The sequence below is a fragment of the Mus caroli genome, unplaced genomic scaffold (genome assembly GCF_978045245.1).
Source record: "Mus caroli unplaced genomic scaffold, Mus_caroli_1 scaffold_14, whole genome shotgun sequence".
Lineage (NCBI taxonomy): Eukaryota > Metazoa > Chordata > Mammalia > Rodentia > Muridae > Mus > Mus caroli.
This window is the reverse complement of record NW_028227269.1, coordinates 109,917,754-109,941,300: the sequence shown is the minus strand read 5'-3', so window position 1 is coordinate 109,941,300 and position 23,547 is coordinate 109,917,754. Positions and strand designations below refer to the sequence as shown.

Sequence of the window (23,547 nt, the reverse complement as noted above, 5' to 3'; positions counted from 1 at the left end):
CCACGCCATGAGATGAAATCCATACCTAACACTGCTACAGTGGCTAAGAACCCAAGACTCGATAGCTCACAGTCCTATTCTGTTAAAGGAACATAGCAGGAAAATGACTCCAAGTAGCATACTGCTCTATCCATAAATCAGTGCCTCTCTCAGCCTGCATCAGAGATGCTTGTATTTGCAGTAGATGAGACCACAGAGACACAGACTGGAGAGTGTGCAGAAAGAGCAACACTGGAGCACCCAGTCCTAAGTGGGATGTTTTGTCAGACCCTTCCCTCAGGGCTCAGAGATTTGTGTGGAAGAGAAGACAGAAGGATTCTAAGAGCCATAGGGGCTAGATAACACCAAGGAAAAGGTGTCTTCCAGAAACTACAGGACTGATGTACATATAAACTGAGACACTAAGACCAGCATAAATACAGACCCACAGGGTTCCAGCACTGAGAGGAGCAAGTGGACACACAGGGTTTTACCCCTAACCAACAAGCCACCTGCAGTTGATACCCATTGCATATATCAGTGACACTTCAGGGCAGGTCCCATGCTCAGAAGTAGTTAGCCAATACAGAATGAACCCAAGTAGAAGGTCCTAACTGTAACTCCGGTTCCAGAGTATACACCACCTTTTCCTGACCTCTGTAGTTACCAGGCATGAATATAATGATACACAGACATACATGGAGGTAAACACACGTATATAAATTTAAAACAGCAAAATGCTCTTTTAAATGTTTGCCTAAGGGAAAGGGTATATTTAAAGAATGCCATAAGACCCAATTGGGCCTGATAATATTGAGGCCATACCTAGACAAATAAAAATTTAAAAATTTAAAAACGAAAAGCCTGATGTCCATCATGGAGCAGATGTGTGTTGAAAGAGTGACATTTGGGAGCTGGTAGAGCTCTTTAGAGGGATGGGACATAGGAAGGGAATGGGCCTGAGGTTCTTTTTCCCTTCCAAAGGAAGGCAGCAGGAAGTGATGCAGCTTTGAAGTGTGTTGGTGTGAGGAGGATGCTTTGGTGGTGATGCTAACCCTGGGGCTCCCTAATCTCTGCCGGCCTGTCCCGTGTGACCACCTGGTTCCACTGACTGTGCTCTTGGAGCCCTGTGGGCATGCTTACTGTAAGGTATGGGTTACCTTCAGTTGTGGTTATATTTAGCTTTTATTAAATAAACATTTCAAGTTTTCAAAGAAATTTTTCTTCCTAACTATGTAGAAATATTTTAAGATACAGAGAAGGTCTTTTTCCTTATAAACTATCAACTGTCACACAGGTGACACAACGCTAAATGGTAAATGTGAGAGACTCGGATTCCAACTCCCTACTTGGTAATAATGATGTGACCTTTTGACTTTAATAGCTTGTGACCGTGACCTTAGCTTCTCATATGTCCAATGAGTTGGACTTGGTAAATTCCAAGTATTTGTGGTTGGGCTGGTAGTTGGCTTACAGCAGAAACTTTCCTGAAGCTGACATTGGTTCTGTCCACATCAAAGACCATGGCATCCTAACTCTTACATGACAACCTAGTATCAAGAAAGCCTGTGTGATGGAGCAGACAGGGAGAACTCAGGGATGTGATGCTGGCATTGTGTAGTTGATTGCTCAATAAGTGTGACTTTGTACTATGAGTAAATAACACTCAAGACTGCATAAGAGTTTTTAAATTCTTCTTCCTTCAAATAAAATTATACACACAAGATCACTTAGAACGCATTTCTGGACTACTCAACTATTTCTAAATGAGAGCACATTTCACTCATCTAAAGATGTCATGTCTAGAAGTGACCAGTGGCGTTTTCTGAACCTGCAGAAGAGGAGAACTCTTCTTCAGGCTCCTCTTCAGGCCAGGAGCTTGGCAGCTCTGTGGCTTCCTAGAATTGAGTTTAGTGAGGGTGAGCTCTCAGCAAGTGGTGTTTGTCCTCGTGTGCTCTGCAGTATGTGGCAGCTCTATGCTGATGTCTGTGTGTGGAAAGTGAGCTTTAAGAGGTGAAGAAACTTGGGCCAGTTCTCCAAGCTAGTAAGTGGTGAGGCAAGGGCTAACGACAAAGGATCTGACTCAGACACCTCTGCTCCTCGTCCCCGTGCCAGTCACTGGGGAGTTTGCCATAGTCAAAGCATGTTGCCAGAGGTGCTGCTAAATGGAATCTGGCAAAAGGGTTTTTTTTTTTTTTCTTTTATGCTCGTGTCAAATAGAGCCTAACATTAAAAGACTCCTGAGGCGAATGTTCTTGGGAGGAGTGGTAGTTCTCTCTGCCTTGCATTGTTTGTGTCTACTTCCCTTTTTAGCATCCTTCAGTGTATGGCCGCATATACGCTTTGTAGTTACTGAGAACTTTAAACAAGATAAAAGCTTAAAATACCACTGGGCTATTATGTTAACGTTACATAACCGGGTGTCAGCATGCGTCTTTGTGTGTTTGCCCAGATGGAGAATGGTTGTTCAGCAAAGTGTGCTGGGGTTTGGTGCCTTGAAGCGCTGTTGCCATAGTTATTTCACAGACTGTGCTTCTAGGGCCCAAGAACTGGTATAATCAGGTTCTATTGTGACACTTTCTTGGCTTGATTGTCTTGCTTTATTTTGCTGCAAAGATAGCTTTATGACTGTTGTATATACTAATTGATAAGCAAAGGCTGCTGCTACTAGATTTTATAAAATAAGAATGTGAGGTGACATCATCATGAAGAACAATGAAAGGCCTGAAAAATGAGAGCAGTTTTGTTAAGATTAATAAGTGAAATCTAAAATATGAATGTACACTTCAGTGCAGGGTGCTATTGGTATTTTGGTATGTTTACAGGAAGTGTGAACTGAAGATTTGGCATAGCCACGATTGATAGCATATGCCATGATTGTCACCATCATAGTTCAAGCACATGCAAAGGGCCCGTGATGGGAGTGTGCCCAGTATTGCTGGACACGTAGGGAGGCCTGTGAGCTGAGCAAAGTGTGAGGGAGTACTGGAAGAGACTGGGTTAGAAAAGTGATGGTGTTCATGATGGGTGATATAACTGGTGTAATAGTGTCTTCAGGGTCAGTGAAGGGAGGAGGAGATTTTTGTTATAAGAAATGAAACAGGATCTCCTTAATATATCTTAAGTAGTTCTAAACTTCAGGCATTGCTAAACTGACTTTACTGCATTAGGAAAGCATGTGGGGGGTCTTGGGTAAACCTCAAACTCACATAGATTCTGCCTCACAAGTGCTGGGGTCACAGGTGTGTGTCACGATGCCTGGATCCTTTATTTGCTAAGTTAAAGATAATGTTAACTGTGTAGGATCTCCTAAGTTATATAAAAGGTACCTGGCACTTAGTAAATGCTCAGAAGCATACATATAGCCTGCTATGGCGCTTTGGTGGTTTGCTTTTTTAAACTCTGTGTGTGCGTGTGTGCATGTGTGTGTGTGTGTGTGTGTGTGTATGAGAGAGAGAGGGGGAAGAAGGGAGAGAGATGGAGAAAGAGAGAATCTATGAAAATCTGAGACTCTGGGTATGTAAATGCCACAGTGTACATGAAGCAGTCAGAGGCCAGCTTTCCAGAGTCATTCCGTTCTTCCACTCTGGGCATCACCCGCAGGTCCTCAGGCTTACACAGTGACTGATTTTACCTGCTGTACTGGTTGGTTTTTTACCAGCTAGACAAAAGCTAGGAACATTTGGGGAAAGGGAACCTCAATTTAAAAAAATGCCTTCATGAGACTGGCCTGTAGGCAAGTCAGTAGTGCATTTTCTTGATAGTGTTTGATGTGTGAGGGCCCAGCCCACTATGGGTGGTGCCAGCCCTGGGCAGGTGATCCGGAGTTTTATAAGAAAGAAAGCAGGCTGAGCAGGCCGTGGAAACCAAGCCAATAAGTAACCTTCCTCCGTGATACTCTGCCTCAGTTCCTGCTTACAGGTTCCGACCTTGAGTGCCTACCTTGGCTTCCCTTCATGATGGACTCTAAACTGTAAGCTAAAGAAACCATTTCCTCCCTAAGTTGATTTTAGTTATGGCATTGTATCACATCGATAGAAACCTGCTGAGCCATCTTACTTGTGTGGGTGGTTTTTCTTTTGTAGGTGAGAGGGAATATCATTTATATGCCACTTTTAATGTGTATAAATCAGTGACTTTAGAGTATGACAAGGTGACACTCTGTGGCAGCCATCTCATTTCAGAATAGTTTACCTAGTTCATCTTTGAACTACAGTGAGTATGTATCTCTTATCCGAAGTGCTGACTAGAGTCCGATTTAGCTTTTAGTCCCCTGGATTTTAGAATGTTTCTGTACATGTAAGACTTGGAACTTGAGCTCATGTTTAAGCACAAGATTTGTTGTTTCACATGCATCATACCTGCAGACTGAAGGAGATTCTGCACGATATTTTTAATGCTCCACTCTTTTGTCAGATCTGTCACATGGGTCAGGTGTGGCGTCTTCACTTGTGTTTCATGTGATGTTCAGTTTTAGATTTTGAAGCACTTTGGAGTTCAGAGTTTGGATAGGATGCTCGGCTTATACCTGCTGCAGTTGCAGCTCTTAGCAGCTGTGTGTGTTTGTGGCTCCATTTCTGCCTTTCAGGAGAGGAGAGCAGGAGTACTCGAATTTTATTTTCTGTTGTGCCACTACCTGATCTAGCAATTGGCACATAGTTGGTATTCCGTAAACATTTGTTGAATGAAGGAAGAAATGACACGCAGGGTATAGTCAGCGCACTGTGGGTGTATGCGGGTGCGCGGGTGCCTGCAGGAGCAGCCAGTCAGGTTCCCATGGTAGAATGGTATGTTCTGGACTTGACCTTAGTTAAAAGGCTGGGGAACTGTAGAAGAGTAATTCTGGAGCCAGTGGAGGGTAGAACGTGTGTGGAGAAGGAGAGAAAGAAACTGAGTGCCAAACGAGAGGGCTTACAGGTAAATGCACGCCACCACCCCTGAAGACCTGAGTGTGATCCCTAAGTCCCTCACTGTGGCAGGAGAGAGTCAGCTCCTGACACTTGACTTCCACTGTTGCACTGTGGCACTCGCACAACCCCTTCCCCATCTACCACACGGGAGTAAGCAAAATGTAATAATTTAAAAAAAAATGCCTTGGAAAAAATGAAAGTATCAAGATCAGTTAAGAGACCAGCTGATTCAGACTTGCCAGAAGAGAAAGTTTCAGTTACAAGTAAGGCTGGTCTGATGGAGCGCGCGTTGAGTGCTTGTGTGAGTGCGTGTGTGAGAGACTTCTTATATGTGTAAGTGTGTGAGTGCATGTGTGTAAGAGTGCTTGTGTGACTGTAAGTGCATGTGTGTGTGAGTGTGTTTGAGTATGTGAGAGTGCTTGTGTGAGTGTGAATGCATGTTTGTGAGTGCTTGTGTGTGTGTGAGTGTGTGAATTCATGTGTGAGTGTGAGTGCATGTGAGCGTGATAGAGGAGGAACAGTGACAGGAGTTGAGGGTGACAGGCTTTCTGCTTCAGCAGCTGAATTTGTCTTCCCTTCAAGACAGAGCAAACATGCAGCAGTTAGTGTAAGGGGGTTGAGGACGATGTGTTTTCACTGGGCTGTTTGAGATGGTGGCTACTCCAGATATGGTCCTCTTAAATCTGAAGGTCTCAGTGCAGGGCTAACAAGTCTTTCCCTTCAGATTAAGTAGCTTTTAGTGCTTTTAGTGTGTGTGTGATATGAGGGCTGCTGCCTGGGCATCTATACTGTACTGTATACCTCACTTTATACACAGTCAGGTTCTTGAGATGACTAACCCAGGTTTCCCAGATCATGGCTGGACTGGAGCTCTTTCATCTTAGTTATAAAGTACCTAACTGTTCTATACGCTCGCCTGCCTGCCTGCCTGCTTGCTTTCTCTCTCTTTTCTCTTTTTCTTTCTCTCAACAGGGTATCTCAAGCTAGTTTAGAACCTGATATATATCATACATATATATATACGCACACATATATAATATATATAATATATACACATGTATGTGTGTATATATATTTCAGACTAGCCTTGAACTTGCATCCTCCTATTTTAGACTCTGGAGAAATACTAGTAGAAAGCCACACAGCATGGCAGTTATAAGCTAGGCTTCAGTGCCATGGTGGGCTTCTGATTCTGGCTTTGCCACTCTCTTTTCTGATCCTTGGATAAATTATGTAACATCTTTGTGCCTTATCTTCCTCCTCTTTAGTATAGGTTTAATGACGTGTTTCCTAAGATGGCTGTGTGGCTTGTCAAGTGCTGGAGTGTCAGTATCCATGGTAAGCACTCAGTAAACATTTGCTCTTACGTTTTCTGTTGTATCCAGGAGCCATTGTGAAGGTAGGATAGAGACTGCACTCACAGTGTGCTTCCACTCTTCATGCTAGGAGGGCTGGAATGAGATTGTAAAGTCTGCCTAGTTGATAGAACACAGAGAGCATAGCTTCCTTTTGTTAAAGATGAAAGTTTGCCTGCCTTGTCTAGTATTTCTATTATTCAGACCAGCTCAGAACCAGACTAGTGCAGTTCACCGGTTCTGATAGGAGCTGGTTGGCAGCACCTCCCAGACAACCAACCTCACAGGAAATGCCCCTCCCACACTGTGCTTTTTACTTCCTTTAGGACAGTGCCTGCCTGGTGTTTATCTCTGGGCACTCCAGGAAAGCAGGAGTCTGTTTTCCTTTCCCAGTGCAGTGTCCTTAGTGCCGAGGACATGGCAAGGCCCCCAGTGGCCTTCAGAAAGTACTGTTTACTGAATGAGCTCAACAGCATTGGGATGCATTAATTATACACAGGGTCTGGCCTGCTTGAAATGAGCTCATCATGTAGGATGTAAACAACAGTGCCATTTGAAAGATTCAAGCATGGAAGTACCAGCTGCTGCAGAGCAGGGTGCCAGCAACTATCTTTGTAACCTTCCATGTTGATACAGGGTTGGAGGTTAGGGGTCAGAGATAGGTGGAGCTGATGGAGCAGGCCTATTAGGTAGAAAGGTTGCAAGTCAGAGGCCAAGGTCAGAAATGGAATGTATAATGAAGGAAAGTGACTGGAACTTGAGGCTGGAGGAGGGAGGCGAGGAGGGACTGAGAAAATATAGGTGGAGGCTAGAGTCTGAGGGCTAACCCTGACCTGCATGTGAGTTTGAACTGGATTCTGAGGAAAACATGAAACTGGAAAAGGGGCTTTAAAATGTGTATGTTATTGTGGTAAGGTAAAAGCTACCACGTGATTGTTCAGTTCAGGTGGCAGGGGATGCGTTCACACTGTCCACCATTGCCCATCTACAGTACCTTCCTTTCTTCAAACTAAAACTACGATTGGAGCTTTTAAGTTGAACTGAGTATCTTCCAGTTAAAGCTGGTATGACTGGAGCTGGAGAAAGGAGTCTCTTGAAGTAAAGCCAGAGTCATAGTCCTTTAAACTCTCAGGATCTTCACTCTTTTGCGTGAGGCCACTACAGTTTACCAGCTTGGCAAGGTTAGGTGCTGCAGCAAGGAAGCTGGATACAGAGAGTTTCAGGGCTCCATCTAGCCTGGAAGTCATACAGTGGCACGGCTTCAGCACGCTGGGAGGCTGTAATCTGAGGTCTAAGGGGCAGCCTGACTTGTTGGTACCTGAGGCGTGATTACAGAGCACACAGGGTATAGTTAAAGCTCCTTATGCTGCCTGAGTCATCAGAAGGGGTAAACACCGTCAGTGATGTCAGAGATGATGCACTGTCGAGTGTTGTGTGCAGTAGGACGTGATGGAACTACAAGTCTCAGTTTTCAGTGTCCAGGAGCTGAGCAGAAAAGTAAAAAGATTCAGTACAATGAACCCATCATATCCAGAGCATTTCAGCATACAGTATTGAAGTATTAGTGACATATTAAATTCCTAGGCTGAGTCTCAAATTCCAGAACATGCTTTACACATAAAATTTATCTCAATTCATGTTAACCATGTTCTTTAAAAGAAAAAAGATTTATTTATTTATTATTTATATGTAAGTACACTGTAACTGTCTTCAGACACACCAGAAGAGGGCATTTTAATCTCATTACAGATGGTTGTGAGCCACCATGTGGTTGCTGGGACTTGAACTCAGGACCTTCTGAAGAGCAGTCAGTGCTCTTAACCGCTGAGCCATCTCTCCAGCCTGTTAACCATGTTTTTAAGTTCTCAGTGGCCATGTGGTATGGTTTAGCTACCGCCCTGTAGTTTAATTCCTTAAAGTCCATGGAAGGGCTTTGGTTTGCCTTTTTTTTTTTTTTTTTTTTAACCTGGAACTTGCTATGTAGACTAGGCTAGCCTCAAAATCACAGAGATCCACCTGCCTTTACTTCCCGAGTGCTAGAATTGAAGGCTTGTGCCACCCTGCTGGACCTGGAAGGGCTTTTATTATAGTTGTTAACATTTGCTTTGATGTTTGATGTTGTAGGATAGTGAAGTAATGAGGGAACATATTTGGGGGGGAAGACTCTCATGTCCTAGCAGTGTGATCTTGGGTGAATTACTTAATTTCCTTGTCTCAGTTTCCTAATATATACAGTGAACACCATAGTGTAGGAGTTAGGGGGATTAACTGAACTGCTGCAGTGCAAAGACCCCACAAGATCTGGCACATAACGAGTACTAAGGTCTGCTCCGAAATGCTTAATGGTTTTGTGTCAGTTCGTTTCCGACATTTTCGCTATGGAGATTGCTTTAGATAAGGGCTTACCAGACAAGTTTTCACAGGTGAAGGGAATGTTACATTATCCTTTTATAAGGATTCTTTTTAATTGGTGTCTCGGACAACTAATTTTCAATAAACAACTGTTGTTTGCTACAACATTTGAGTCTACCCCAACAACTATAGGAATAGGATAATTAATGATTAAATGATTTAAGATTCTAATTAAGGTGTAGGAAAATTTTGAAGGGATGATTTAATCAACATTTTAATTGCCAGTACTGTTATAATTAAGCTACTCTTTCTCTCTGAAATACTTCATTAGCCCTACTGTGTCTGGGGAGACTTTTCATTTTTCTGATTTTTTTCAATTAGTATATTTTAACACACTGAATTAAAAATTTTGAGTTTTACTTTCTATTCTTTGTAAATGAAATACGAGAGAATAGCAGAAATAAAATCAGAGTGTAAAAAGATGACCATTTAGCAGGAAGGCAGGAGAGGAGGCCCTGTGTTGTTTTGCAGAGTGAGACAGGCAGGGTGGATAACCATGCCATGGTGTGGTTGATTGTCTGGTCAGTGTATCCAGACTGCTGTGCCTAATAAGGCCATCTTGGCAGACTCCTTGCCGCCTGGCTCTGCTTTGCTCTCTTCTCTGTCAACTGCAGCACTGCCTGTCCAATCCCCCATTCCTGTCCACAACTAACTCCTTTCCTGCCCAGCCTACTTGTTGCTTCCTTTGGGAAGTCTTTTCTGATCCTGGAGTCTGGGCTCCTCCCCATGGGATCTCTTGGCACTTGGCAACTCCACATTGTAGTTCTCTGTTCTCTTAGGTCTCAGGTCCAGTGAGGAAGTAAGCCTTGGGCCAGTCTTTCTGACCTTGTATGTCCAGAGTCTGGCTCAGGGCCAGGTTGGACTCAGTAACATTTTCCTAAATGAATAGAGAGTGAGCCTGCAAATGTACCCAATTTATGGTATAAAAACTGTTACAAAGTAGTAGTTTGTTTTGTGTGAGTATTGATGTTTCCTGCCTGTTGTACTATAAGCTTTGCCACAAAGTGACAAGAAACTTGGTAGCCTACTCTTAATCTTTTTATATGAATGTTTACCTGTATAATTGAATATACTTCAAATATCTCTGTTAATAGAGAAAAGCCTATGGTCCAGTTGGTTTCCTGTCCTTTTGGAGAATTTCCAGGAATAGATATCTGACCCTGTATGGCTTGGAAGGGAGAGTGGGACTTTTAAAAGTAACAGTAGGGGCTGGAGAGATGGTTTAGTGATTAACTCCATTTCCTGGGGATCTAACACCCTCTTTGGACTTCTTTTGGGCACTGGGAATGCACTTTATGCTCAGTCAGGCAAAACACACACAAACTATGTATGTATGTTTTTGTTAAATATATATTAAAAATAGTAGTAGCAGCTGAGTGTGGTACCAACATCTTTAATCCCATTACTCAGGAGGCAGAAAAAGGGTCTTTGTGAGTTTAAGGTCATCTTAGTCTACATAGTGAGTTCCATATCAGCCATAGCTACAAAGTAAGACCCTGTCCTTAAAAAGAAAAAGAAAGAGAAAAAGAAAAATAACCCTTGGCAATGGGCAAAGAGACACCTTGTTGATGCTGGTGTTCTTCTATCAGTCAGGGGCAGAGTAGATGGCAGTCCTTTGTTCATCCTAGCCTGATGCCTGGCTTGGTAGCCAAAGCTGTCTTATGTCTAGGGCACATAAAAATCAATTCAAATCAAAACTAGGCAGCACAGTTGGAGGAGGAAGACAGAGAGACCTGTGGATGACCACACCACCTGCAGACCTGCCCTCCAGCACATGGCACAGGCAGGCCATAGACACCTAACTTGCTTCCGCACAGCAAGGATGGAAGATGTCACCAGGGATCTACCAGCCTCATGATCAGTCTACAGCGGGAACCACCACAATGTGTATGTGTGTGTGGTGGTCAGATGGGAGAGAAGGGAAGTGGAGCAGCTTGAGCATTATGGAGAGAGATGGAACTGGACTCGAGGGTGGAGAGGAGGAGCCTGGTGGGAGTGGCCAGCCCTGCTACCCAGGGCCATGGTGAGGTCCCAGCCCGAGCTGCCACTGAGTCCTTGGCTGTGCAGTGGCAGGGGTCAGGGTCAAAGTCTGTGGCTCATATGACTACTAGAGAACTTGGGGATGTCCCTGGCTGGGACAGCCACTAGGGACCACGAGAATGTTCAGGGGCTGTGCATGACTAGCTCCACCCTTTACTAAACTAAGAGCTTTGGAGAACTGACCCCATCTCTCACCACTGGCAACACTCAGGAGAGCGAGCCTTGCACCCCATCCAGGTAGCACAGTAGAGCTGGCCCTGGTGGCAACTCTGAGGGTATGAGTGTGGGAGAGCTGAGCCCTCCAATTGTCTGCCATGGAGTGGCATGAGCACAGAGGTGATACCCCTCCCCTGCCCCTTACCAGCTGCAGCACTTGGCAGAGTGGGCCTTGGATCTTGCCTGGACTGTGCAGGAGAAGAAACTGTGATGGTGGGGTACAGGAGAGCTGTCCCCTGCCAGTCTGTCTGGTGTGAGGTGTCATGAGCATGATGCCTCCCCCATTCTGGCAGCTGGGAAAGCTATGCCTGCTTCTTCACTGGCTGTAGCAGGCAGGACAGCAGACCCTGCACCTCACCTGGGCAACACATAGAGCTGGCCCTGATGGCAAAGTCATGGGTGAGCCAGGCCTGAGGGTGTGAGAGGCCCAGCCCCTTGGGAGGGTGGTCCCACACCTTGACTGGTTAGCACAGTGGATCTTGCTTTGGAGGCTTAGGTGGGCATGAGAGCAGAAGAGCTGACCCTGGGTCCTGCCAATGGCAGTGTTGGGTGACCTAGCCAGAGCAGTGCTGGGTTACTCACCCTGGTGGTACAGATATGGGAGAGCTGGCATGCTGTCCTACCTACTTGGCTCTTACCTAGGCCCAGATCCAGAGCTCTCAGTTGGCCCACCCCAGAATCTCTATCATGTGGAAACAGTTGAAGTGTATGAAAGGGCCAGTCCCATTAGTCTAACGCTGCAGCATGCCCATGACCCAGGGCAGCAGTGGGATGACCTGGAGCGATCCCAGTTAGAATCCAGTATTGGTGTCAAAAAAGCCAGAGCCATGACTCACTGCAGTGAGCATTTGCAAGTACAGATGTGTGGACAGAGGGGTATACTGTGAGGCACATTGTGACACACTACAGCTTCTATGATGAAGTATCTTCTATGCTTTGTTTTTGTTGTTGCTGTTGTTTATGTGTTTTACTTTAGGGGGAGGTTGCAAGGACAAAGGGTAGATATGAGGGGATGGGGAGATGAGCAAGACTGGGGTACATGATGAGAAACTCACAAAGAATAAAAAGTTTATATATATATATATATATATATATATATATATATATATATATATGTAGCAATAGCAGGGCGTAGTGGTGCATATCTTTAATCCTAGCACTTGGGAGGCAGGCAGATCTCTGTGTGTTGGAAACCAGCCTGGTCTACAAATTGAGTTCCATGACAGCCAGGGCTACACAGAGAAGCCCTGTCTCAAGAAACCAAAAATAAATAAATGATGATGATGATTATTATTAAATAAAAATAAAAAGTAGTAATAGCTGTTTATATTTTATTTTGAAATTATTTTTTAAAATATTTATTCTTGTGTGTATTTGGGGAGTGAAGTATATATGGTATCCATGGAGTCTAGAAGAAGGCATTGGATCCCCTGGAGTTGGAATTATAGGTGGTGGTAGCTGCCCAATGTGGGTGCTGAGAATTGAATGTAACCACAAGCTTTTCCACCTGGCCTCTTTGTTCCCAGAAATAACAACTCTGAGACTTAATTATATATGAATAAATGCTTAGGCCATAAGCTTTGACTTGTTCCCCAACTAGCTCATGATTTCTTTAACCCGTTTATTCTATTTTATGTCTTCCACATGGCTAGTTACCTCTCCTCAGGTTTTTGCCGCTGTCTTCTGCAGAGTTTGGGGTGAATCTCCCATGCCTGACTCTTTCCCAGAATTCCTCTCTCTTTGTCAGAATGTCCCCTCCTATTTCCTACCTCAGCTCATTGGCCATAGTTTTTTTTTGGTTTTTGTTTTTTTGGTTTTTTGTTTTTTTGTTTTTTTCTTAATTGACAAGTGATGCTTCCATACAGTTCACAAGAGATTCTCTCTCCAGTAGATCTCAGGTCTTCTATAAGTGCAGCAAATGCTCTTACTTGCTGAGCCTTCTCTCTTGCCCCATTCATGTTTTTAATGTTAAAGTCAAAAGAAGTTGCATCCCACAACTAAATTGAAAAGAAAAGTAAAATTTTCTGTATTGCCAACTTTTTTAATGTGACAACTAATTGTTAATATCAAGAAATTGTTCCTGCTGGGCAGTGGCAGGAACTTTAATCCCAGCAATTGGGAGGCAGAGGCAGGCCAGTTTCCAAGTTCAAGGGCAGTGTGTGTGTGGGGGGGGGGGAAACACACACACACACATACATACACACATGCACACATACAAATTTGCCTCTAATAGTTTGATGTTATTGGCGAATATTCAAAGATGTCTTGTGCTAGAGAGTACCCACATCAAAATAGGGCACTATACTGAATCTGAAGGATTTGAACTAGGGGGGTTCTCATTTGGGGCCTCAAGCAGACATTTAGATATTACAGGTGACCCTCCCCCCTTTGTGATCTGCCTCTTATCTCAGTCCTGGTGTGATCTAAACTTACATGCATTTTACTAGTGTTTAGAACATTTCACAGAGATGTATCACTTTGGCCTTTGATCTCGGTATACAGTGATGTGAATACAGATAGTACTGCCAACAAGGAAAAGTGTGAGAACATAAGCTGAGCACACACCTTTAGTCCAGCAGTCTGGAGGTAGCTCTGAGTTTGAAGCCAACCAGGTCTACAGAGTGAGTTCTGGGAGAGCCAGTGCTACACAGAGAAACCCTGTCTCAAAAACAAAACCAAAACAAAAGTGTAAGAATGTTTGCTGGTGGGCTGGAGAGATGGCTCAGTGGTTAAGAGCACTGGCTGCTCTTCCAGAGGTCCTGAATTCAATTCCCAGCAACCACATGGTGGCTCACAACCATCTGTAATGGGATCTGATGCCACCTTCTGGTGTGTGTGAAGACAGCTACAGTGTACTCATATAAATAGAATAAATCTTTTTTTAAAAGTGTTTACTGGTGAGGCTCCTCTTGAGGTGGGGGTGTCAGGTTAAGTTACGTTGTCCTAAGATCTAGGAAGGCCAAGAGGTCCTGCTTTGGTCAAGTGAAGGGCGGTTCTCTGCTTGTTGTTGGATCCATATTTCCAGAAATGTGTTTGTGTGCCAACTGTTTCACAGGGCATTGAGAGAGGTGTGGGTTGCCCAGTGGGGAAGATGAATATAGTAACCCCAAAAAGGCCTGTACCAAATACTTGTCTAATAGAATGCACTCACAGTAGTGGGCACTAAGACTTTCCCGATGTGTTTTCAGCCTGGTGGTAGAAACATGCAAAACACATTCGTGGCTGGGTAGGAGTGTTTGAGAATGCAGTCTTGAGAGTCAGGCAACTCTGGTTTTAAACTTGGCTGTGCCACTTCCTAGCCATGTGACCTTTAGGCAAATTAAATAACCTTCTGGAACTCGATTCCTCATTTGTGAAATAAAGTAATAGTGCCTGTCTCAATAAATTACGGTGTGGGCATACAAAGAAAGAATACATAGCATAAAACAAAGTGTAGCTGTGTGCCGTCCTGTGGGAGCATGCCTAAAGTGTATCGTTAGCTAAATACTACACATTCTACCTATTATGCCCTTGTTGTTTAAAATAAAGAGAACATTTTAATGGTGCAGAAAAGGTATGAGAAATATAGACTGGATGTGGAAATAAATCAAAAGAAACTTCATTTCCTCTGTTTGCCACATTCAAAAATTACGTGTTGCCATTTACAAATTAATGTGGTCTTCATTATTAATTTATCATTTGCATACTTATTTGTGTATCTGAAGATTGAACACAGGGTCTCATACATGCCAGACAACTGTTCTACCACTGAGCTAACCTCCAGCCTTTGTTTTCTCAGTATGTGGCTCAGAGTGGCCTCAAATCCATAACTTACCTCAGCCTCTTGAGTGTTGGAATTATAAGTATATGCTACCACAGCTGGCTATTAAAGGAAAAGAAAACTTTTACCCCAGGCTGAAACATTCTGTGTGGACAGTGCTCATCAGTAGACCTGACTCCCAGGATCAGCACTAGTACAGGTTGTTGCTGGAGATGGCAGCTGGGGTGGAAGACTCCTTGACTATCTATGGTTCTTGACAGCAGAAATTGGTGTTGGGTTGACAGTTCCCTGGGCCAGTTGGTTCCCCAAGTGTAGGACCTTGGTTATCAAGTGGGGACTAGTGTCTGTGTGCCTTAGTGAAGTAGGCCAGATGCCAGCCTGGGGTAGCTGAGTGCCAAGCACACAAGAACACTCCCCTCTTTCTCCCTCCATGCCTCCTACCCCATGGAGAACAACAGTGCCCATTTTTATCTTGGAGAGGTAGAATGGCCTGCCAAGTTGTGCCTGCCTTAAAAGATTTTTATAGGGCTAGAGAGATGGAACAGCACTTAAGAGCAGTTGCTGCTCTCTCAGAGTGCCTGGTTCAGTTACTAGGACCAAACTGGAGACTCACAACCATCTGTAACTCCTGTGGATGACCCCCCCACACACACACACACACACCTCTGTAGCCACCAGTCATGCGCAAAGTGAACATGCATATGGTCATGCAGGTAAAACATTCATATGCATAAAGATTTTTTAAAGCTTCTAAAGGTACTTGGGTCCTAGGTTCACCGTGAACAGTGTCATATCATAGGCTTTGTGGAGCCGTGTCTAGGTTTAGAGTCTGTCCCAGAGTGGGCACCAAGCCTTTCAAGCCTGCATTTCCCTTTCAGAAGGGCTGATGTGCTCTGCCTCATTTTCTAGCGTGTCACTGAGCCTTCCTCCCGTCACATTAAGGACATCTGGGAGACAGTTAGTCTGCTAACTAGTTAGTGTACTGGCTGGTTTTGTGTCAACTTGACACAAGCTGGAGTTATCACAGAGAAGGGAGCTTCAGTGGAGGAAATGCCTCCATGAGATCCAACTGTAAGGCATTTTCTCAATTAGTGATCAAGGGGGAGGGCCCCTTGTGGGTGGTGCCATCCCTGAGCTGGTAGTCTTGGTTCTATAAGAGAGCAAGCTGAGCAAGCCAGTAAGTAACATCCCTCCATGGCCTCTGCATCAACTCCTGCTTTCTGACCTGCTTGAGTTCCAGTCCTGACTTCCTTGGTGATGAACAGCAGCATGGAAGTGTAAGCTGAATAAACCCTTTCCTCCCCAACTTGCTTCTTGGTTATTCCTGGTCTTGTCCAGGAATGGAAACCCTGACTAAGACAGTTAGGTCTTTTGTTTTTTGTTTTTTTAAATTTTATTATATATGTGAAAGCACAGGCATATAGAGAGACCAATTTTCAGGATAGTTAGCTCTTTTCACTGTGGGACTGGGGATCATACAAGTTGTGTAGTGTGCTCTTATAACAGCTGCGCCACTTAACTAGCCCAACTTAAATTTTATTCCTATTAGTGACTTTTAAGGAACTGGCAGGGGAATGTCTAACTGTTTTAGTGCCCAAAGTTATTGTTGGGTACAGAAATTTAAAGGGGATGGTTTGAGAGAATGCTGCGGGAGGTGTTAGGATCTTGCTGTGTAGCCCAGGGTGACCTTGAACTTTTTTAAAAATTATTTTTATGGGTGTGGATATTTTGCCTTCATGTATATCTGTGCACCACATGCATGTAGTGACTGTGGAGGCCAGAAGAGGATACCAGATCCTTCAGAACTGGAGCTGCAGTTATGAACTGCCATGCAGGCGTTGGGGTTCAAACCTAGATTAATCTGTCTCTCTCCCCTTCTCTGCTCCCCCCCTCCCCTCCCTCTTTACTTTATTTTATTTTATTTTGGTAGGCTCACTATGTAGTCCTGCGTGACCTAGAACTCTGAGACCTGCCTCTGCCTCTCTAGTGCTAAGACTACAGGTGCATGCCACCAGGCCCATCTTGACATGATGTTATATGTCAGGCTTTGTGCTAGACATTTCATAGACTCTAGCATTTAAGAGTTAAGTAATTGAAATCTCTAAATGTAGGAAGGAAACAGCTTGTTGTGCTGAGAACAAGACACCTAGATTACAGTCTTGGTTTATTGCTGAAAAGTTTGTTGAGCTCTGGGCAGCTTTCTGTTCCCTCATCTATACACTGAGGAAAAGTTTTGTTTAGATAGTTGCTAGTCTGACTCTGACATTTGATGGCTGATTTAAGCATTTAAATTTAAATTCTCAGAGTGTTTCTTTGTTGAATCGAACACCTTTAAAAAAAAAAAAAAGGGTCGAGAAGGAAGCAATTGCTTGATCACTAACAAATTACAAAAAAAAAAGTTTCTCCTTTTATACATAAAAACATTAATTTTAAGAAATTGAAGTATCTAGGTACTATAGTCTCAAATTTGCTGCTTAATGGACTAGTATGAGTGCTACCTTTTATTGTTGTGTTGGAATGTGGGTCCTTATGAGAGCATCTTGGGTACTGAGCCAGTAATAGCACAGGAAGTCAGAAGAGACAGAAACTAGAGAGAGAGAAAGAGAGAGAGAGAGAGAGAGAGAGGACAACGGGAAGATGGCCTTCCCTTAGCTCATTCCTCTTCAGCATGGGCTGTCACTGCGCGCTGCCGCAGGATTTCTCTGTGTTTGTTGAACAGAGGAACAACTCGACCCTGGGGTGATTGGAAAGGAGAGGGGTTTATGATTATAAGCCTTTCTTGCTTCTCTTGTCAGCCCTTTAGTGGGCTGAAGCAGGCTTTGCTGCCGTCTCTCCCACTCTCTTCCCTAGTTGTTACGCTCTATACCACTGGCAGGCACAGGGCTAGTCAGAGCCTGGAAGCAGTTGACTTTAATGGAGCAACTGTAGCCTTTCTGAGCTGTTACAGTGAGCTGTGGTGCCTGCAGTAAAGAACCTTCATAAGATGTTGTCAGGTTTCTGCTTGGGAAGTGATAATAATTGTAATTTAGTTATTCTATTTGTATATGTGCACATGTGCATTTTCAGTTGCTACAGCAAGTATGTGTAGGTCAAAGGACAACTTGAAGGCATCAGTTCTATCCCGCTGTCTGGGTCCTGGGGATGGAATTGGTATTCAGCAGCAAGCACCTTTACCTGCTGAGCAGCAAAGTAACCCAGTGGGGAAATCACTTGCTACAACTCCACAAAATTGTACTGTGACCTATGTGCATATGCACATGCACGCGAACACTGAAGTGCCACCTTACACGCATCATATATCTAAACAATAATGGATATATGATTTTAATTTTCTGGAAGGATATTGGATGGAAAGCCAGACAGTACGGTGTTCAGCTAGGGCAAGAAAGGGACAGCTTTGGGAACCTTGACAGCAGGAGTACTAAGGCCCTGTCTCGTCCCTCTACTCTCTCTTAGTTTTTCTGTTCCAGAAAAGATGGACTCCTCACAGAGTCCACTCTTGCCTGGCCTTCATTCTGCCTCAGGGATGTTAAACTTTCTCCTTTGTGTGCTCTTCTTTCAGACTGTTGTCAAGGCTTACTCTGTCACCTCCCTCAGTGAGGCATTTCACTTAGGTGAGGGAACAGAGTCTTCTGCAGCCCAGACTGGCTTTGAACTTCTCCTGAATGTTGGGATTATAGGCACACACCACCATGCCTGGGCTCTGAGGTTTTCCTTCCTCCATTAAGACTGAAGCCACTCCATTGCCCACCTGTTCTGCTTGCTGTATGTTTTCCATAGTGTGTGCCACTGTCTGCTATACTGCATGTTTTACTGTGTCTTTCCCTTGCCTTCACACAACCGTGCAAGGGCCAGAGCTTTAATTCATCAGTGCAGTCGCCAGCACATAGTAGGCACTCATATTTGTGGTGCAAAGAAAAGAATGTTTTTGAGTGAACAGTAACAGGAGGGAAGCACCACATAAAACAAGCACGCTCTCTGGGAGCCGAGTCCCAGAGCAGAGGGGAGTAGACATCTCAGCGACGGCACAGGGTTGCTGGGAGGGCCAGATGCCTGTGTGTTTTACAGGCACTGAGAAAATGTTTATTCTCCTTTTTGAAAAACTAGGCCAGCTTGACTTCTAACACCCAGCAGCTAACCATTCATGATACAGCTTGTTTGGAAGATTATAGCCATGTAATGAGATGAAAACTCATATTAGCTGTGTGTTTTATTAATTTGGAATATAGAATTTTCCTTTAAAAAGGAATAGGGATAAAATTCTACAAGTGTGCATGAATTTTTCTTGAACTCATAGCAATCTCCTTATCTCTGCCTCATGCATGTGGGATTAAAAGCATACACCACCATGTCTAGTAAACAGGGATTTATGAGGAGCTCTGCTGCCTGAGCATACTCAGACCTCAAGGTGCAGATCAGGTCTATACTCTCGCTTTGATGGGCACAGGCCTGTATTCCCAACAGCTTTAGAGCCTGAGGTGTAAGTTCAAGGCCAGGCTGGGCAGCTTAGTGAGACATTGACTTAAAATGTTAAGACTGGAGACATGATGGTAGAGGGTTTGCGTGCCTAGCATATGCAAGGTCCTAGGGTCAGTCCTCAGAACTGAGTAAACAGGGCCTTCTAAGGTCTGAAGGCACCAAGGGCTTTATACTTTCATGGCTGTTGTTCAGTTGGAAGTTTCTCTGAAGCAGCATGTGCTATTGGATGCTTTTATTTTTATAGTGTCTCTACTAATTGACTGTTTATAGTCATGCTTAAAATGTGTATTTTTCAAAGCTCCGTGCATATTATATGTATGAAGTGAGTTCTTTCATTTAAAGAAGTTTGGCTTTATGTTCCTATCTAAGAACGTTCGTGTGAAGCTCAGTGTACAGCTTCAGGGAGTGAAGAACTTGTCTAGTTTGGTTTTGCAGCGATTGTGACTCCATGGTTATGTTGTCTCAGACCTGTTCAAGCAGAAGTGTAGCCGACTCTGGCTTAGCTCCTACTTTCTGGCTCTCCCTCTTGTGACTTTGGATAGTTTGGCCTGCCTGTAGAATGGATCTCCCCAGAAACTGACCCAGAAGTTGTTGAGAGAATTAGGTGATGTAGCACAGTTAGAAAAAGAAGACCTACCCCTTCAGTAAGCACTAAAATAATAATACTGATGAGTGACAAAAGTCCTTTGGGACTTTTGGTTGGTTGGTTGGTTAGGTTTAGTTGTTTGTTTATTTGTGTTTGTTTTTGTTGTTTTGGTTTTATCTGTTTATCTGTGTAGCCCTAGCTGCTCTAGAACTTGCTCTGTAGAACAAGATAGCTTCAAACTCAGATATCTGCCTAACTCTGCCTCCTAAGTGCTTGGATTAAATGTGTGCACCACCACTGCCTGGCTCGGGCTTTACTTTTAGAGGTGATAACTAGGCTAATGTAAAGCCACCCCACTTTGTGCTCCTTCTCTTTTTGCTCTTAAATTTCTTTTAAAATTGTATTTTTTTATTATTTTATTTGTATGAGTGTTTTGCCTGAAGTTAAGTGGGTGTCCTGTGTCCATGCAGCACCTGAGGGAGCCAGAAGTGGTCATTGGATGCCCTGTATGTTGTGAGCAGTCATGTAGGTGTTGGGAATCCAACCCAGATATTCTTAACCCTCTGAGCCATCTCTTCAGCCTCCTCTTTTAATATAACAAATGTGACAAATGTACCTGGTAAACTCATGTTTCGTTTTCCCAGTTGTTTTCTTGATCCTGTTCATAGTTGCTGCTGAAGGTTGCTAACACTGGCTGCTCCTCACGGAACACACTTAGGTGAAACCACGTAGACCACTCTGGCAACAACGTGTCTGCCTTACTTCACGGTGTCTTGTCTCAGTTCTGTCTTAGCTCTCAGTGTAGTGTGACCTCCAGGTCCTCTGCTCGGGTATTTCCCTACAGTGTTCAGGCACTGGCACGTGTGCTCTATACTACACTCTTGCTGAGTTTCTTAAGATGAGAAACATTTAAAAACAATAGCTCACATCTTTATAAAGCAAATCCAAAATGTTACAGCTTTCAAGAGCCATTGTACACCTACAAGACAGAGTTCACAGTCTCCTGTAAAATGAGGGATGAGGGATTTTGGGTTTGCTTTTCTTTTGGAAGCTGCACTTTTATTGTGTTGTGGGTGTATTCCAGAATCTATAAACATTATTCTTCAAGGTTACTATATTGGTAATTTTTTTCTGGTGGTAGCCTCCATGCCTGCTAAGCATATATTCTACCTCTGAGGTATATCCTTAGCTTAATTGTCTTTGTTTTTAAGCCCTATTTTCCTACTAACAAAAGGATTAAAAGAAAATTTTTGTGTGTACAGATATGACAGAATAGGATTTGTGTTATTGTAAGTTTATATTACCAGGAAGGAAGAAAAAAATACAAAGAAGTAAATAATACAATGAGTTGTTGGAGAAAAAGTCTAGCTGTGTAGCCCAGACTGGTCTCAACCTCGGCAGTCTCCTTGCCTCTTGGTCTCCTGATTCCTGGGATATGAGCCAGTGGTACAATGCCCTGTTATAATAGTTAAAGCTGCTTCATTGAGAAAAAAATATCAATAGATTGAATTGGCATAACTAAGTCTGTTTTAATAAGTTTTATTTATACATAATCACATAGTTCTGGGCTTTAAAAAACATCCACAATTGTACCATCATTATGACTATCTAGTTGTTTATATCTTCATCTCCCCAAAGAAACCATATTCTTATCAACTGTCCCTGCAGCTCCTGGCAGTCACTGGTCAGCTTCCTGTCTTCATGGGTAGTTTGCTCCAGGCATTTCATATGAATAGAATTATTCTTTTTTGTTTGCGCTTGTTTTTTGAGACAGAGTTTCTCTGTGTAGCCCTGGCTGTCCTCGAACTCACTCTGTAGACCAGACTGGCAACTCAGAGATCTGCCTGCCTCCTAAGTGCTGGCATTAAAGGTGTGCACCACCACCACCCAGCCAGTTTGTGACTTTTGTATCTGACTTTATTCGCTCTCTTTCCAGGGGTTGTTTGTGTCTTAACAGCCACTTCATTTCTTTTTCTGTCCAAGTAATAATCTAAGTTCAGAGTGCATTACATAGTATTCAACCATTTGTAAGTCTGGGCTGGGCTAGAGAGATGGCTCAGCGGGTAAGAGCACTGACTGCTCTTCCAAAGGTCCTGAGTTCAATTCCCAGCAACCACATGGTGACTCACAACCATCTGTAATGAGATCTGATGTCCTCTTCTGGTGTGTCTGAAGACAGCGACAGTGTACTTAATAAATAAATCTATGTCCTCTTCTGGTGTGTCTGAAGACAGCGACAGTGTACTTAATAAATAAATCTTTGGGCCAGAGCGAGCAGAGGTCCTGAGTTCAATTCCCAGCAACCGCATGATGACTCACAACCATCTCTACAGCTACAGTGTACTCATATACAGTAAATAAATAAATAAATAAATAAATAAATAAAATCTTTGCAACAGTAAGTTTGGGCAGTTAGGACTGGAGGAATGGCTCAGCAGTACAAAGTGCTTGCTGTTCTTTAGGAAGATGATGCCCATAGCTGGTGGCTTACAGCTGCCTTGAATTCCAGCTCCATGGGCTCTGTCAGTCCCTCTCTGCTGGCCTCCATAGGCATGTACACACAGGTGGCAGACACAGAAACATAAGTAAAATTTCTAAATTATCTTTGTAAGTTTGGGCTATTTCTATTTTGGGCTGTTATAAATGATAGCCTGAGTTCAGGCTTATGTGTAATGTACATATGTAATTCTCTTCAGTATATGAGTAATGCAGATAAAAATACATATGGGGCAGGGTATAGTAGACTTGCTCTCCAAGCCCCTTTTCCTAATCTGTAAAGTGAAAAGTAGTAGCTGTCTTAGAGTAAAGACAGAAATTAAGGATGTGAGAAGCCCTTAGCACTGCACTAAGGAGGTTGGAAGCTAGTGGTGCCAGTGACTTTCCTAGGGCAGTGACTCTTCCTTTAGTTTAATACTAGCTCTGTTGAATTTCATAAGACCATCCTAGCATTCTCTCAAAGTATTGGGCCATGATCTACACTAAGAAACATTTTATTAGGTGACTCAGTTCTTATAGACACCCATCTCCTGTGACTGACTCTCTCTCTCTCTCTCTCTCTCTCTCTCTCACACACACACACACACACACACACGCACACACACACTCACATACACACACACATGCACACACACACAGAGACACACACACAGAGACACACACACACATGCACACACACTCACATACACACTCACACACACACATGCACACACACACACTCACATGCACACACACACTCACATACACACACACACATGCACACACATGCACACACACACAGAGACACACACACAGAGACACACACACACATGCACACACACTCACATACACACTCACACACACACATGCACACACACTCACATACACACTCACACACACACATGCACACACACACACACTCACACGCACACAATGTCTGCATGCACTCTTGCCAGGTACAGGATACTGCTGGTTTTTTGATGTTTTGTTTTTACTTTTATTTTATGTTAAATACCATTTTATAGCACTTTTGTTGTTGTTGTTGTTGTTGTTGTTAACTTTTTTCCTTTTTTAAAAAAAAATGGGTATTTTCTTTATTTACATTTCAAATGTTATCCCGTTTCCTGGTTTTCCCTCGGAAAAACACCCTCCCCCATCCCTCTGCTCCCCAACCCACCCACTCCCATTCCTGGCCCTGGCATCCCCCACACTGGGGCATGGAGCCTTCACAGGACCAAGGGCCTCTCCTCCCATTGATGTCCAACTAGGCCATCCTCTGCTGCATGTGCAGCTGGAGCCAGGAGTCGCACCATGTGTGCTCTTTGGTTGGTGGTT

The 23,547-nt window shown here is 43.7% G+C and overlaps 1 protein-coding gene and 1 non-coding gene across 4 annotated transcripts in view; both read left to right on the top strand.

Moving 5' to 3' along the window:
* Ppp1r13b (protein phosphatase 1 regulatory subunit 13B) overlaps positions 1 to 23,547 on the top strand; it is an 80,433-nt gene that overhangs the window by 7,637 nt on the left and 49,249 nt on the right. The window lies entirely within an intron of this gene.
* On the top strand, positions 10,191 to 10,334 carry LOC115032844 (small nucleolar RNA SNORA48). The gene has a single exon (XR_003838504.1). It is a non-coding gene; the product is annotated as a small nucleolar RNA SNORA48 (small nucleolar RNA).